This window comes from Branchiostoma floridae, chromosome 17 (assembly GCF_000003815.2).
Source record: "Branchiostoma floridae strain S238N-H82 chromosome 17, Bfl_VNyyK, whole genome shotgun sequence".
Classification (NCBI taxonomy): domain Eukaryota; kingdom Metazoa; phylum Chordata; class Leptocardii; order Amphioxiformes; family Branchiostomatidae; genus Branchiostoma; species Branchiostoma floridae.
In genome coordinates this window covers 3940575-3957328 of record NC_049995.1, presented here as the reverse complement: position 1 = coordinate 3957328, position 16754 = coordinate 3940575, and the positions used below count along the sequence as shown (strand labels likewise).

At 38.8% G+C, this 16754-nt stretch overlaps 1 protein-coding gene across 7 annotated transcripts in view; it reads left to right on the top strand.

Annotated features, from left to right (window-relative positions):
* LOC118404490 (protein REDUCED WALL ACETYLATION 2-like) overlaps positions 1-16754 on the top strand; it is a 103103-nt gene that overhangs the window by 65946 nt on the left and 20403 nt on the right. For all 7 annotated transcript variants that reach the window (XM_035803588.1, XM_035803580.1, XM_035803581.1 and 4 more), the window contains one exon: positions 6049-6175. The gene's annotated coding sequence lies outside the window, so the exon portion shown is untranslated. The remainder of the gene's footprint in view (positions 1-6048; positions 6176-16754) is intronic.

The window sequence follows — 16754 nt, the reverse complement described above, 5'->3', positions numbered from 1 at the left end:
TAGGAGAAAAATTTGATTGGATTTATTTAGTACTCTGAGCCCTGAATCTAGTGCCTCTGTAATTTGATGTCTGTAATATTGAGTTACCTACAGTGTACGCATGCCTCAATCAACTTAGATATAGTATAGGAAATGTAGTTATTTCTCGATACATCTTGTAACAGTCTTGTTTAATCTTTTCCCCCTTTGTATCCATTATTTCATTTCTGTTGGTCTCCTGAGGAATATGATTATCGATGTTACAACATGACAGTAGTGCAGAATCTTAATCAGTTTCCCTGGCCACCAAGACTTGTATCTTTGGATCAGAAAACACCTTAAATATTGATTTGTTGCATAAAATGTGCCAAGGAAGTCTGAAAACTTATTATTTGTTAGATGTGTTATTGTTTATGTTGTGATAACTTGAGTTAGCCCCTCAATCTCTCCACCCATTTTTTTTTACCTGCTTGTCCATTTTTTTCTGGAAAAAAAAATCAAAAAGCAACAGATAAAATTGGTGTGGCCTAACAGTTAAACTTAGACCATGTCATGTGTCACCATTTCAATGGCTGTGATTTTTCCCCTGTTCAAAGCCAGCCACTAAAGTCACTAGTTCAATCATTGTTGGACCTCCTCAGTTCTACCACTATCTTCCCAACTCATGAAAGTCCAGGATTTTGAACAAAGAACACCATTTTCCCCTTGAAACCCCCTGGAAAGTCAAAACATCTTTCAGTAAGCCCTGTTATCCCGCTAAAGTGAAAATCCAGCAGATCTATCACTCTGTGAAATGTCATCGGTAGCTCGGAGGAAAGGAGAGGGGCTTACGATCACATGTAAGCCGTCCATTTAGCTAGCCTAGCGCGGATCGTAGCTTCTTGTCGAGCACTTTAGGGCGTTACATGTTCTCAGTCTGACGTAGGTCTGGGTTTTGTTTGTCTGGCTCTATGGAGGGTAGGTGTGAGGTAGGTGGAAATATTTAGCTGGCCTACTGTGGAACTTAGCTTCTTGTTAAGCACTTTTAGGGGCGTTACATTGTCTCAGTCTGACGTAGGTCTGGGTTTTGTTTTGTCAGGCTCTATGGATGGTAGGTGAGAGGTAGGTGGAGATGTTTCTTCTTGTAATGTGTATGCTGGAACCATATTACAAGTTTCCTCTTGTAATGTGTATACTGGAACCATGCTAGAAAGAGTGTAAGCCTGCATTCGTCAAGGTAATGTTGATGAAATGGGCTAAATTTTTTTTCAATAATAAGGATTAGATCAGGCAAAAATCAACTCAGTGCTGTCTCCAGGACCCATAAGAGAATGGAAATGCTTGTTGGGATGGACAAGAATTTCACAAAAAATCTGATCATCATTGATGAAAAAAAAACTTTAAACTTAGTAAAATATACTAACTACATTGTATACAAGGCGTCCCAATGAATGGGACAGGGAAATATTAAAGCCGTAGAGCTTTGTATAAACTACTAAATCACATGCTTCTGAACAATGAAAGGACCAGAATGTATTCCCTTACCATCTATGTGCTCTTTGCCACCTCAAGTAAAATCAGGCCATGCGTCTCAAATATGCCTTGACACAACTACGTATCCTGAATAATCCACAGACTAGCATAAGGGGAAATTTGGTTAGGAGTAACTGTTGGTTAATATGGCTCCTTGGTGACACACACACACAGGTACATCAAGCCTAGAGGATTAAACCTAACTCTGAAGGCCTTGGACGTATGGATTTCCCGCTGAGATCGATGAGGATGAACAATGTGGTAATCTCAGTGCAGACGAGGGAAGCAGATCTCATCACGTTTGGGTGCTACCCTTTTCGTTTTGTATTGTAGTGGAGTACTTATGGTGTCTGGTAAGGCCTAGAAAAAAATGTTGTGTTTCTATTGAGAAAAGAATGACTGTCCTTGGTACTGAATATCCCTTCCAATTAAAAAACAGTGACTGTTCTTAGTACTAAACATACCTCCCAAATAAGAAAAGCATGACTGTCCTTGGTACTTAACATGCCTTCCAATTGAGAAAAGAATGGCTGTCCTTCATGGTACTGAATATGCCTTCCGAGTAAGAAAAGCAGTGACTATCTTGGGACTGAACATGCCTTCCAATTGAGAAAGGAATGTCTGTCCTTGGTACTGAATTTGCCTTGAAAAGAAGACTCTCTGTTCTTGGTACTGAACATGCATTCCTATTGAGAAAAGAATGGTTGTCCATGGCACTGAATTTACCTTGAAAACAAGAAAAGTGGTGACTGTCCTTAGTACTGAAGATGCCTTCCAATTGAGAAAAGAATGACTGAATATGCCTTTCCTTTGGTTACCAGTTACAACACCATGCACCGTTTCAATGGCTTATAACTTTATCATGCTAGCAAAAGGTTCTTTTCAGCACCTTCTTTGCAAACTTGTTCAGAAATTCATTCGCATCCTTTTCTACTATACTGCTAACAACAAACCCAGCAACAAATCCCCCCATAATTTAGCAAAATCCCTTGCCTTATGATTGGCCTTGACAAACATGATAAGTCAGAAAGTACAGATTGTTTCAAGTTCACCAAGCTAGAATACGGAGGCATTGATTTCGGTGTCTGTGTAGTACAAGTCTTGCCAAGGATCAATGGTGGGGAAAACCCATGCTGAATTCCTGATGTGTAATTTGCAAGGCTGAGCCTGTGGATCAATTCTGTGTGATGTTTGGAGGGAGACACCCTTTGACCAGGGGTCCTGCAAGCTGCTCGCAAAATCAATTCCGACTGTCTAGAACACTGTAAATCGTGAAATATTTGTGGTGAGCCTATCACATTGTTAACATGTGCTCTGTCTTGATTTTTTATAATAATTGCAACGTCAGAAGACACTGAATTACACACTTTAGAATAATACATTTGCAAACATACGAAAAATTACAAGGGAATGCTTATCGTACAAGGAATAAAACAAACAAGTATTTGCGTGTTTATAACTGTTTTAACTGCGAACTTATAACACTGCGAATGCCCCCTCCCCTACTAGGAAATTAAGCTGATGTAAATGTTGAAAACTGCTTGCCGTAATTTAGGACAATAGTACATGTGAAATAGCACTAGTACTAGTAGATCTTCCTAGCAATTAAGTTTTAACTTATTAGCACTGTATCAATTAAATGTCGAGGATAAAGAATGTATAGCTTAAGTCTTTATCATCATCATGTAAAATTCAGAAATCAGACGGTATGTAGTAAAAGAGACTTAAAAGCTTTGAGGTATTTTGTGATATATATTTATGACCCAAAGCCTGCAAAAACGGTTTCAAGATAATAGATTTTGCAAATAAAAAGTGATGTTACTTCAATATGTGCTGAATTTTACTGACAGAATAAAATTTTTTAGTGATGTTTACGACAGATTTTCATTTTGCAGGCAATTTTCCAACAAGAGGCACAACTGTTGAATTAGAATCATGTTGAATGTGAAATCAATTCTTCTTTCACATTATCCAAACCTACAAAGTTCTCCTAGTTCAACTAAGTTCTTACAAAGTTTACTTTTACCTTCAATCTGGTCAAATAAGCTAACAGATAGCTCATTTGCCATATTCAGAACTCAGAACAAAGATAAAGACTGCCTGCAGAAACAGGAATCAATTGATGACTGTATCTTGAGTAACTATCATGTAAAACAGTTCCTTGAAAAGATAAGATTGCAGGAAAGAAGCTTCTACTTGAGGCAGTTTCTTATCAAACTACTTGTTTCTTACTATGCAACCTGTGAAGTACATTCTAGTACTTGGATCTAACCCAAAAATGCAGTTTGTTTTTTTCCTTTAAGATAAGAAACTCATGTTTTTCTCAAAGCTGTCTTATCATATATGGCTCATAACAGATTCAATAAAGGTATAAATCTGCATTCTAATCTCTTTTTATCCTTGTCCCGTATAAAAACTTGAAATGTAAAAGTCGAAAAGATAATTACCTCTGCGAAGATGATCTTAACGTGGCATCTAAGTTTTACTACAGAGAATTGCAGTAAAATCGGCTCCCAGATGTATATTGATTATTTTAAACACAAACAGATGGGACGCACCCCTCATTCGTCTTCGTAAAGCTCTCCCTGTCAGTTATTGGCAGGAAAATCGTCTGTTTTCCTAACGATCAGGTCAGGAAGTTCACATCACGGACCCTCTCCCATCGAACCAAAAATTCCCAATGCAATTAGAAGTCTTTTGGACGATTGTACAAGCGGGGAAATTGCTATTGATGTCCGATGACGGTAAGCCTTCCATTTGTCTTCTGGACAATTATGGTCCATTTTTGATGAGAAACAGAAATGGATGTATTTTTCCTTGTCCGATGTTGTCTGAATCGTACTCCATTTCAGAAATAATATATGATTTTGCCCTATGCAAATAGGACTAATAAGTGACCTGCCAAGAACATTATTTGATTTTTGGAGAGATCGGATTGTCTGGTTGGGTGCCAAACCTTTTCAAAATAAAAGTGAAACTGACAATTTTATCTCACATTCTTTCACTGTTCGTGGCAGAGAAGACAAATACTGTGTATTGAATTTACAGGACTAGTTTACAGTACTGAGTTCACAGTAGCTCTTTTTAACACGCACGATGAACAGTGGAACAAGGCTTAATGTCCTATTCTAAGGACTGCAACCCTTTCTCATAGCGTGCATGTCAGTTAAATGACAGCAGTCGAGCTTCAAACTTGCAACGTATTTGAGTAAATTTCTTGGAAATATGCAAAGTAAGAAAACATTACAAAGGAATGAAATCCTAAGCAAACCTTTTTGCCTCGAGAATAAGATGCTGACTTTATGCCATTTCATTCCATACACTTGTTGTTGACAGTATGTGTGGCTTACTGTTGACAAATTGAGCTAAAGAACCTGACCTAACCGTGTAACTGTGCCCTGTGTGACCTGATGTCATGCCCCATAGCTGCCTCCATCTGTTAAACAACAAGTGGTCTCCAAAAGGTGGAGTTTACAAGGACACAGAATGCTGAGACAATCATTATGTTAAAATGGATACTATTTATAACTCCACATGTCCTCTATCGTATAGGGTTAACATGTAAGGTGTCGCATACTGTGCAAAGTTATTAAAATGGAATACAGTGTGAGCATCTAAAATGAAATCAGTTAGGTATGATATAGTGCGGTCCTCTGTAGACTTGTAATTCATGGAATGGCACAACGTATTAAGATTCAGTTTTGTTACCTCCATGAGAAGGGAGGTATTGCTTTGGGTCTGCAAGTTTGTTTGCATTTGTGTGCATTCATAGTTATTTGAATGTTGTAGAGTGACAGGATGTGAGGCAGAAGATGGTGTAACTGGAGACTGACAGCATGAGATGTTGGCTTGTCATGGATTTATTCACTAAAATGAATAAATTCAAAAATTCTTAGATATTGCAAGATGTAAGGTCTTTTATTTCTTGCTCTAAATAAAAAGTGTGTAATGTAGGACAGAAAAGCTAACCAGACCTTACATTCATCCTACTGCCAGAATTTGATTAAACCCCTTGAAATGCATTAAGGACACCCCTATAGCAGTGATAAGTTTAGTGGAACAGAATATTTCTCATGGCTTTTTCGGGTATTAGACTATAGACTCACCATGACGAGGCTGACGCAACGGCCTCTTAGGCAATCAATTTCCCTTCCAATAACTTCCCAAGGTTCCCCCTATCTCTCATCACCTCTCCGTTTATGTCTTATTTTCCTAAATGGGGTGTCGGGATTCAGACGGTCGTAAAATAAACTACATCAGTGCTGGAAAATGGGGCCTGCCGATTGATCGAGACTATGGATCACTTCCTTGTAAGACGACACCAATTTTATTTGTTTGTTATGACCTTTTCACCCATGAATTAAATGCAAGTTTCTAATAATCCAGGGTTTATGCATACCGGTAATGGTCTTTTATGAGGAATCATAATTAAAATTGCATTTTCTTACCATGTCCAAGGGTGTTTTATTCCCTCTACAAAATAGGCAATATTCTATTTGCTTGCTAATGTTGAATATTTCATTTACAATTTCCTTTTTTTTTATTATGTTTCTTCAGGGTCAGCTGCACTCTTCCATTGACAACATATAAAATTCTGAAGACCACTGAACTGATGAACCTGGTAGCTGATTTCATGAAACAGTGGTAACACAGCAAGCCAAGACATTGTGGAGTAACTACAAAGGTAAGAAACATCATTTTGGAAAAAAAAGGGAGTATTGGAAATACTGGTTGACACATTGTAATGTACAGTGTACAGAAATGCAATATGAACTTATTGCTTGGGGAATTGGTGGTAATAATTGGGAACTTGATATGCATACCACTACCACTGTATGCTTTGACCTGTTGTCCTAGGTAGGTGACTACAGTTAATTCCTTCACACACCTTACAGTGTAGGTCAATGCCTATCTTCATTTCTATAGCCCTTGGACCACACAGTACTATGGCAGGGGCTAGACTATAGTATTGGTATGATAAACTGTTAGCTAGAAGTATTCTAGGAATTTCTCTCCTGAAATGTTTCATGCAAAGACTCCCAAATATGCAGATTACCAGCTAGCTGCTTTGGTGTAAGTAATATACATGTAGTATGCAGTTTCCGTCTTGTGACATACCCCCAAAGACCCTTAATTTCAAGTGTCACTGCTTCAAACTATTGAATGATCCCATTGAAGATGGCAGTCCATGCATGAGGGTGGTCTGTCATGACTACATTATGGATTTCTCTATCTGTAAGTTGAACTAGGTTGTCCCCATAGAGGTTGTATTATTGATGCAAAAGGGCAAAACCTTTGAAAGAAGAGCCATAGGAATACTTCAAAAGGAAACATTGAACGTGTGGTCTTGTAAGCATACATTTTGTATATACTGTATGCTATCACAGTGTATGCATTGCCCAAGAAAACCACTTTGGGGACTGAAAAATCTTGTGGACAACTGGTCCTAATAAACAGGATTTTCCATAATTAGGAAGAATTGTCTAAGGTTCCATGTGGTCCTTATGTAGAGGTGATCACTAGTACAGATTTGACTGTACATGAGTGTATGTAGGACAGGTACAGTCAAACCTGTATTAGGGGCCACCTCTACAGAGGGGCCACCTGTCCATAGTGGCCACTTTTTGTCTGTCCCTTGGGTATTTTATCTACAAGTTGCCACCTCTATACAGAGGCCACCTGTCTATAGTGGCCAAATTTGTCCGGTCCCTTGAGTGGCCGCTATAGACAGGTTTGACTGTACATTTTTTCAACACAGCATTGAAATTTGTCTGAAGTAAGACCTCAGAAAGTAAGAGAACCATATATCACTATTAATGTATGTACTCTTGATAATGTCAACCCAAAGATGAAAGTTTAATCTAGTAGGTACATGTGCATTTGATATGACATATCATTTTTTCATGACTTCCAGTTGTCTCCCAATCATCTGATGTCACATAAAATCATACAATAATTTTCCCCAGTAAAGGTTATAGTATGTACCCAATCCATTGTTGCAGATTGCGCAGTATTGAAGTACCCATAAAGGCACTCCATAAACTAGATTTCCTTTCCATCCTCCGTGAAAGTGTTACTAGTTTAATCAATGAATTTGACAGTAGTTAACTTTATGTATGAACAGTAGACATGCGTCAGATACCAGATTACACGCTCGCATCGCCATAAACTCCGGTAACGTCTGCTTTATCGATTCACGGAACAGGAGAAGGCAGGAGTCAATAGATTCAATTTCGATAAACACCGTTAGGGTCAAGAGGTGACCCGATTCTCTGAAACTTTCATTTTCTTTTCCTTTCAAGTTCACTTGGGGAGCGATACCGGATTGACTCTGGTAGTCCCCGGGTTCATTGGATGTAGGATTGCGCAGATGCCGCTGCAGATAGGAGCTGTATAATGGGATGGGTGAGGCAGCTGTGTGGAAAATGATGCAATGCTTCAGTAACTCTCTCTTCTAGTTACCTCCCTGAAAATGGAGGTGTTGTTTTTGGTCTGAGCGATACCAGATTGACTTGGGTAGTCCCGGGTTCATTGGATGTAGGATTGTACAGATGCCGCTGCAGATAGGGGCTGTATAATGGGAGGGGAAAGGCAGCTGCTTGGAAAATGATGCAATGCTTCAGTAACTCTACTTCTTCTAGTTACCTCCCTGAAAATGGAGGTATTGTTTTTTGTGTGAGCGATACCAGAATGACTCGGGTAGTCCCGGGTCCATTGGATATAGGATTGCGCAGATGCCGCTGCAGATAGGGGCTGTATAATAGGATGGGTGAGGCAGCTGCTTGGAAAATGATGTAATGCTTCAGTAACTCTACTTCTTCTAGTTACCTCCCTGAAAATGGAGGTGTTGTTTTTGGTCTGAGCGATATACCGGATTGACTCTGTTAGTTTCGGGTTCATTGGATGTAGGATTGCACAGATGCGGCTGCAGATAGGGGCTGTATAATAGGATGGGAGAGGCAGCTGCTTGGAAAATGATGCAATGCTTCAGTAACTCTGAGCACTTCCTCTAGTTACCTCCGTGAAAATGGAGGTGTTGTTTTTGGTCTAAAGGGATACCGGATTGACTCGGGTAGTCCTGGGTTCATTGGATGTAGGATTGTGCAGATGCCACTGCAGATAGGAGCTGTATAATGGGAAGGGAGAGGAAGCTGTTTGGAAAATGATGCAATGCTCCAGTGACTCTGTCAGAGCACTTATAGTTCTACTAGGTGCCTCTAATTGAAAATGGAGGTATTGTTTTTCGTCTGTAATACGTCGATGAAGATAAGACATCAATGTTAATAAGATACACAAAAAAAAGCAGTTACTCCAGCAACTGGGTATGATTTTGAAAACGGTCAGACGTTTCAACCAGCAAAGTAGCATCACGTCAAAAGCTAGCTATAGTTCACTGTTCTAAACTAAATAATCCATATTCCAAATTTTCCAATTCTTTGGTGGCATTTGAGTGGACCACCTTGGGCCTAGAGCCAATAGATTTTGTCAGCAAGTTGTGCAAGATCAATGTGGTACTTCTCCAGCGCACTACTTTTGTCAGAGGTTAACACGTGTGATACCGACCAATGGCAGGTGATGAAGACACACGGGTTGGCCACCTGCCTCTTGTTCGGATGCTGTATTTCTCCATCGATTGAGGATGCAGGAGTGATGCAGGTTGGATAGTGATTGATTGTATCTGGAGGCGGTTGTTTGAGGAAGATGAATCGACATGGCATCGCATACACTTCACCTTCATGATGAATGTGTAAGTCAAGGCCAAGGTTTAGGAAAGTAGCTGCAAGTTCAAACAAAAATATGTAGTTATTTTGTTGTTTTCAAAGAGTCTGTAAGTTTAACGGTGGCACTCCCTTTTTAGACATCTGCCACCAATAAATACTGGAGAAAGTTAACATTGTTGGGAGGTAGATAGCCTAATACTGGAACACTGACTAGACACTTCAACTAAAGCTAGTGACTTAAGTATGGATATAGTGATTACAAAATACTTGAATGTAGTTTGTAACAATGTGCCTTCTAAAAAGTGTTCAGACTTACAGTAACTGCCACTAGTTACTTAGTGTGAATTAGCTTGAAAGTCCTGACCAAAAGAAGACAATGAGAAACTCTGAGGAAAAAATTTACCTACACATGTACATGTACATGTATATCTGTTGGTTACACCCCCATGTTCTGACATCCTATGTTTGATACGGTATGTTTGATACCCCCTAACCCTTAGTCTGACCTTAGGGGTGTCAGAACAGAGGGGCATCCGAACATCCGGCCTTCCTCTATCCATCAATGCCCTGAGGCAGGACAAGAGGAATGACCTCATGATCCCATCTATAGATGTCATGAATCACAGGTCGAAGGTTAAGTGCCATTCTCTAATTACTTGTTCCGAAGGTCAAGGGAAAGATGAAGGTCTGTGGCTATGGCAGATAGGGCAAGGTCGCCTAAGGACAGTGATCATTTTGCATTAGATATTGGTCACCATTCTGAGACCACTATCTATAGAGAACTTTGTTTTTTCTTCCTTTAGTGCCCACGATCATTATGTTGATCATTATGGCACAGTCTTTATTAAGTATCCTATCTGAGGGACATCCCTAGCCAAAGCTAGTTACTCATTTTTACCTGAGTGAAGTGGGCATGGTTCATAACCAGGACCTCTTGGGCCAGAGCCCAACGTGCTGCCAAATACGCAATCTCACTGGACGTTACAATAACAGAAGAAAGTAACAAAAGTCACAGAGCAACAGAATTGAAAGTTTGTTTTAGATACAATTTGTTAGACTTGCTACAAGGATAGAATAGGTAAAAAACATTTACTTTCTTGACAGATTGGAACTAAAACTTGCCCAATTTTGTCCTTTGAGATTTAATATCTTGAAGAATGAAACAGAGAATGGTTTTTGACGTGAACATCTATAACCGTCTCCAACGTTAATGCAACAGTTTTCCTTCAATTTTTCTTAAAGGTCACTAACATAGACTCATCTATCATCATAGTAAGAATCTAATATCATCCATAATTAGATAAAGAAGGAGTTTCACAAACTCTTCTGCAAAACTTTGTAGATTTTCACTATGCTTTTGGGCCTCACTAGTTTATTTTTCTGGTTTTCTGTAAATTTTACAGTACGAATTATAACAAGAGATAAAGAGGAAAATAGTGCATATTTAGGTTAAGACATCAAGAAGGAGTGTTACAAAGTGTGGAAACTGTTCTGCAAACTTAGTGGATTTTCACTCTGCATTTGGGCAAAACTAGGCTATTTTTCCTTGTTTTTTTTAGTAAATTTCACAGTAAAAACTAAAAATTGTAGCAAGAGATCAAAATGAAAACAGAGTGTTGGGAGGAAAGTTTGCTTCTAACTATTCACTTAAGAATCTTCAAAATGTGCCAAATGTTTGTACTTTTGTCAAATTTCATCCTCGGAAAATAGAACTATCTAGTAGTATTTACAGTAATGGCAAACTAGCTTATTTCAAGATGACGCTGGCAAGTATCAGCAAGTAACGGATCAGCGAAAAACGAGAAGGATTGTGATTCGTTTTGGAGGTGTTGACGCACGGTTACGGGTGACGAAAAGGTTACAACCGCAGCTCCGACCTTGCACCTAATCACAGAGAGCATTCTGGGAACACCGCCAAGGTCACAACCTTACGTTCCCCAGAGAAATGTAACATTTGTATTCGCGGAAGGCTTGGGCGTAATGCGACGTTGTTGAACAGGTTTTTGGTGACATTATAGATTATTCTGTCCAGTATGCCTGTTGAGTATTAGGTTTTGATAAGGCTTCTGTGGGGTGTGTTAAACTTGTCATAATTATTGGATGTGGAGTGCACTATCTCAGTCATCAACACTCATGTAGACTCTTACATCAAAGGGTAATGAAATTTGTAAATGTTACCTTTGATACAGTGTTGTAAAGCTGTTGGATTTATCGTAAGGTAGCAGGAGTTGGGTGTAACCCGGTAGTGTAACGTTTCTGGCTCTAGCTACATTTGTATTAATAGTATATAATAATACAAGCTTGTGAGGATGAGTGAGTGAATAAGTGAGTTTCATAACAGGTGGTGTCAGTGGGTAGATGTACATGTTTGTACATGCATACAGAAAATTGAAGACTTTTAATGTCAACCAAAATTGGTACTTGTCATGCCTGGGATATTGATTGATCAATAGTGGGATTTCAAAATTCCTTTTTTTTACTATTTTGGTTCATTGTTTATTAGATAGTAGGTCAGTTAGTAGGTCAGACTATCGGTCGGTTAATGTTAAAGTTTTTAACGGTGAGTAAAGTTGTACTATATGAGGATGAACTGAACTGAACTGAAAAGTTGTACTTTAAGGTTGTAATTTTACTAAAGGAAGGGGGCATTTGTAATAAAAAAGAACCAAATCAAAGCAAAACATAAAATTTCTTTGCGAGAGCCTTTGAAGGATGTCTGGGATCCCAAAGGTCAGTCAAAGGTCAAACGGCACCCTGGGGAATCCTGGGACGGAACATCATCTTCTCTCTGATTGGATCAATATTTGGTCGTTTGAAATAATCAAGGTAAGGTGCAATTCGAGCTCGTTGAGCGATGGCGAGATTACGGCAGTTCGTTAACGCGGGGTTCTTAGGCTCCCGAACAGGAAATAAAGCGGAGAAATGGCGGCAGCGACTGAAATAGAGTGATTCTAACTCAATAGGGGCTGTAATTTGAGACCCCAAATTGAAGCCATTCAATCCAGTATGTAATGGATCCTACTTCAAGGATGGGATATATCCAGGAAGCTTTTACTGTGACTACATCATTGGGATCCTGAATGCTCCTCTATCACTTTGGAATGTACCACAAAATGATTGTCTGAGGGAGCTGAAATTTTTTCTACTCTTCTAGATATAAGAAATGAGATGCCTGAATATGAATATGACTGTTGTCTCTTTGTAAATGCCTCATAAATACTGGTATTTCATGTGTATTTCTGTAGTAATACCACCCATAATATAGCTTTCAATGCCCTGTCCTTGGTGCTGAATGTTGTACTACTTTTAGCCATCATTTGAAAATGGGTGATGAACAACAGCAGATTGCCATCAACACTAAAGATATAACCTCAGTACCTTAGGCAACCTTATTGGAGCTTAGTGGCTCACAGCTATATAAGAACTGAGATGTCTGAATATGATTACATGTTTTTTCTCTCAGTAAATGCCTTCTGAATATCCTTTTGTTTATTGAGGGATACTGCAGCTGTGAGTTCATGTTTCTGTAGTGATACGATCACAATACTTTAGTAATACCACCCCAATACAGTTTTCTATGCCCTGTCCTTGGTGCTGAAAATGGGTGATGAACAATACGAGATTGCCATCAACACTAAAGATACAACCTCAGTACCTTAGCCAACCTTATTGGCGCTTAGTGGCTCACTGATTACAATGACTCTATGGATATCACAGATTAACACTCAAGGATTACACTGTAAACCCTTGTACTTTATGCAGTGGTTTTTTAGGGTTGTCTGTGTGGCGTAACAGCTAGAGCGTTGGAATCAGAATCAGTAGGGCCTGAGTTAGATACTCGCCATGCCCCTGCCCCCATGACGAAGGAGTGACGGCCACCGAGTCTCGCGGCTAAACTGTCAAAAAGGATGCCAAAAACTCCTACGGATTTGGTGCACCAGTGTGTCAACATCTGCACATTTGCCACTAAGACCCATACTTTTTTTTTCTTTAATTTGGAAAAGGAAAGGGAGAAGAAAAATAACACACTACAAAAGTGCAGCTGAAACAATTCTTAAGTACAGTAGTCATACAAGGGAGATGTATTCATAGTGCTATCAACTGGCCATAGAGTAAAAACTGAAATTAAATCTACGGCAATAATTTCACGATTTAAAGTAGTCACCTTTAAAGCGTAGTCAGCATTTTCAGTAGTGACCCATTTTTTTCAGATCACAGCATCTTATTCAAAATTAGCAACAAATTATGGTACTAGCTGCCAGATGCTTAGTGGTTTTAAGCAGGTGGCTCAAGAGATAGGTAAGTGGAGAAACACAGCAATTAGCGAAGATGTACGGGAACCAAGGGAGGGTTTCCTCCTCATTAATGTCACATATGTCAGGTGTGTAGCGCCCTATTTACCTTAATGATGCCTATATTGGGAGTTAATTGAATGCAGTGTTCCGGTGCCGTAGTTGTGTTTTGCGTGGGTTGTCTGTGTTGTTTTGTAAGGTGCGGTTGGGTTTGAACATACATCAGAAACAACTGGATTCTTTCGTGTTGAGGTTGGATGGAACGTAGGAGCTGCTACATGTGCAGACCTTTTGAAGAGTCGTGCTTAATTCAGCTTTAGAATAATCAATATCCAGTGGAAACATGCGCATTTTCAGGTATGTAATGTTGTATAGTCTGTGCATATGTAATTTCTAGTGAATGCTTGCTACATGCAAATTGTTAAATCTTGAGTGTTGGTTTTCTCTCCTCACTTGAATACCTTGTCAATAATATCTTCACTCACTCACTCACTTACTATCCATTGAACACCTAAAGATCTTGAGTGTATATAACTCAAATATTACTGTAATTACTGATCTGTTAAACTTCATCATCATCTGATATGGCGCTATTATGGTTAGTGCCGGCTATGTTATGAAAGTCAATTTGGATCAAGCCATACATAGTCACAATATGCATAACAAGAACTGGGTTTGGAAAAAGGATGCAAAACTACTCTCACTGAGTCTCAGACCAGTTTAAAGTGTTGCCAGATATCATAATGTGACTGCTTTATGTTTTCCTGTAGTTAGCGGAGGAGAGTCAACATTAGATTAAGTCATGTGTGGTCAGAATATGTACCATGTGTGACAAGAAGTTGGTTCGCAAAAAGTGCATGTACAAAAGTAGTTGTTCAAGTGTAGCACCAGATACCTTTGTGACTGCTTGATGTTTTCCTTGAGTCCGCGTACGCTCCATTAATAACCTGTCATCGCAGGCTAGCCCCCAGTAGTAGAGCGGCTGGTAAGTCTCCCTGAATGTGTTCCTAACCAGCTTTAACTGAAGTTTAAGGGTAGCTCCAGATATCATTGTAACTGCTTTGTTTTCCTATGGTCAGTGGAGGTATTACATTAAATAAAACGTTAAATAAAAGATGTTTGGTATGAATGTGTTTGCAAATAGTACATTGTACCAAACTAGTAATTGTTCAACTTCAAGACCAGACCAAGTGTAGTACCAGATATGGTTGCGTTATGTTTTCCTTGAGTCCGCGTACGCTCCATTAATAACCTGTCAGCGCAGGCCAGGCCCCAGTAGAGCACTGGTAAGTCTCCCTGAATGTGTTCCTAACGAGGCTTGGCTCCACGGAATCCCGGGGGAGGCGTAAACCGTGCTGAAGGAGATTTGCGTTCGCCGGTGATAAAGTGCGTCAAAGAAGAATATGTCATGCAAAAGATTGTCCTTTCATCGTCTTTGTACTTGAATTTCAGACATGTCCACCTGAATTTCTTTGTCAAAATAGAAATTGGTCAAGAGTAGATTGATTCAGTTTACATAATTTGAAACACATACTTGACAAATACACAATATTTGTGCATACAAACATTGTATATGAAATAAGCTGTGACTTGCATTTTGCATGCCTTAGGCAATAATTGTCCTTCAAATTCATCCAATTTCGTACTGGGATTTCTTACTTCTTCACCACTTAGCTGTTTCAAATGATAGCAAAATGGTCAAGACCAGGTTGAATCGGTTTACATGATTTAGAAACATGCTGGACAAAATTGTGTTTTTTATACTGACTTTTTTGTAGCTGCGACTTATGAGAATTGTTTTATGCATAAATGTTGTGAAACATACATACAATGTAGATATTCAAGTAGTTGTTAAACAGTAAACAGTGCCGATTTTGGATCGTAAGGTTTAGGGTTTGAATCCCACTTTTTTTGTCATACTACATCAGTACATGTTTCTGTGTCTGCCACAAGATCACTGAAGGAACAAGAACTAATGGGAACATAAGAAATGTGAATGCCTATAAAAGCGTGGTGACCTACTTCTCTGGGAGTAGATATATGGTGACTCATGGGAAATCACACCACTCTTGACCAGATTACCCCTGTATTAACCTTATGTATGATTAATGGAACAGGAGATACCACCTGAAGAGCTTTACTACATGTGCAACACAGTTCAAGCACAGGACATCCTTATACTAATGTGTACTATAGAGTTTGATTAACATACTTTTCAACTCACAAAGTTGGACAATTGTAAGATGCACAGCACATTTACTACCATTCCTGAGAATAGGCATAGGTATTCATATAAAAAGTTTAACCTTTAGAAAATAGAGAATCTATTTAGTATCTTTAACTTTTCTCCAAAGGAAAATTTTAAGAGAAATCACAGAGTGCCAGTACTACAGTCATTGGGGAATTTAAAAAAAAAATGGGTCGCTCAAATTATTAATATGCAATGGCTAGTACAGGAATGTTTCTGCCCCAATAAGCACACCTGTCCATAAGGGCAGGATATAATAAAAAACAGTAAATTGAAAATACTCCAACACCCAATGGGAGGGCAGGGTCGTACCACTTGGGATCAAAACTGGGGGGAGTTTTTCGTTTTTTGTTCATTTGAGTTTGAGTGACATCTATGCAATGCTAGGCAATGCAGAGGTAGCCAAGTGTGTTATTAATATTGATTGAATATCAAATATGTCATCCTGTATAATTGATGACTTGTGATGAATTATGATATTTTTTTCTAAAAGGCAGCATCCGGCCATTTTTCATCATTTCATTGCTTCTCGGAACTATCCACAAAATTGCTTTTGATCAAGATTGATGTTCATGTTTGATGGAACAGATTCTCTTAAGATTATGGTCTTCAAGAACCTGTAGATTTTCAATCATTGTCATATAAATCTTAGCAAAGATTTGTAGACTCTAAATGAATTATTACAATACAAGTACACAGAGGAGCACTTTTACCTAAATGCATGTACGTTTGTGAAGATTATACATCCAGGAATATAATGAAAAGATGAAAGTTGAATCTCTACTTCTGGATAAATCAAATTTACTTCAGACGTTTCAAACGACCTCCGTCGTTCTTCTTCAGTGAAATAGAGATAAAAGTTTACAACACTGAGGAATAAAGAATACTATTTTGCTATTATCTTATTTTGCTAGAATGTATCTAAGAACCTTTGTCAGTTACCTTTTTGTTTATTTAGAACACTGTTTAGAACACCTCTGTAGTTACCTACCATGTTTATTT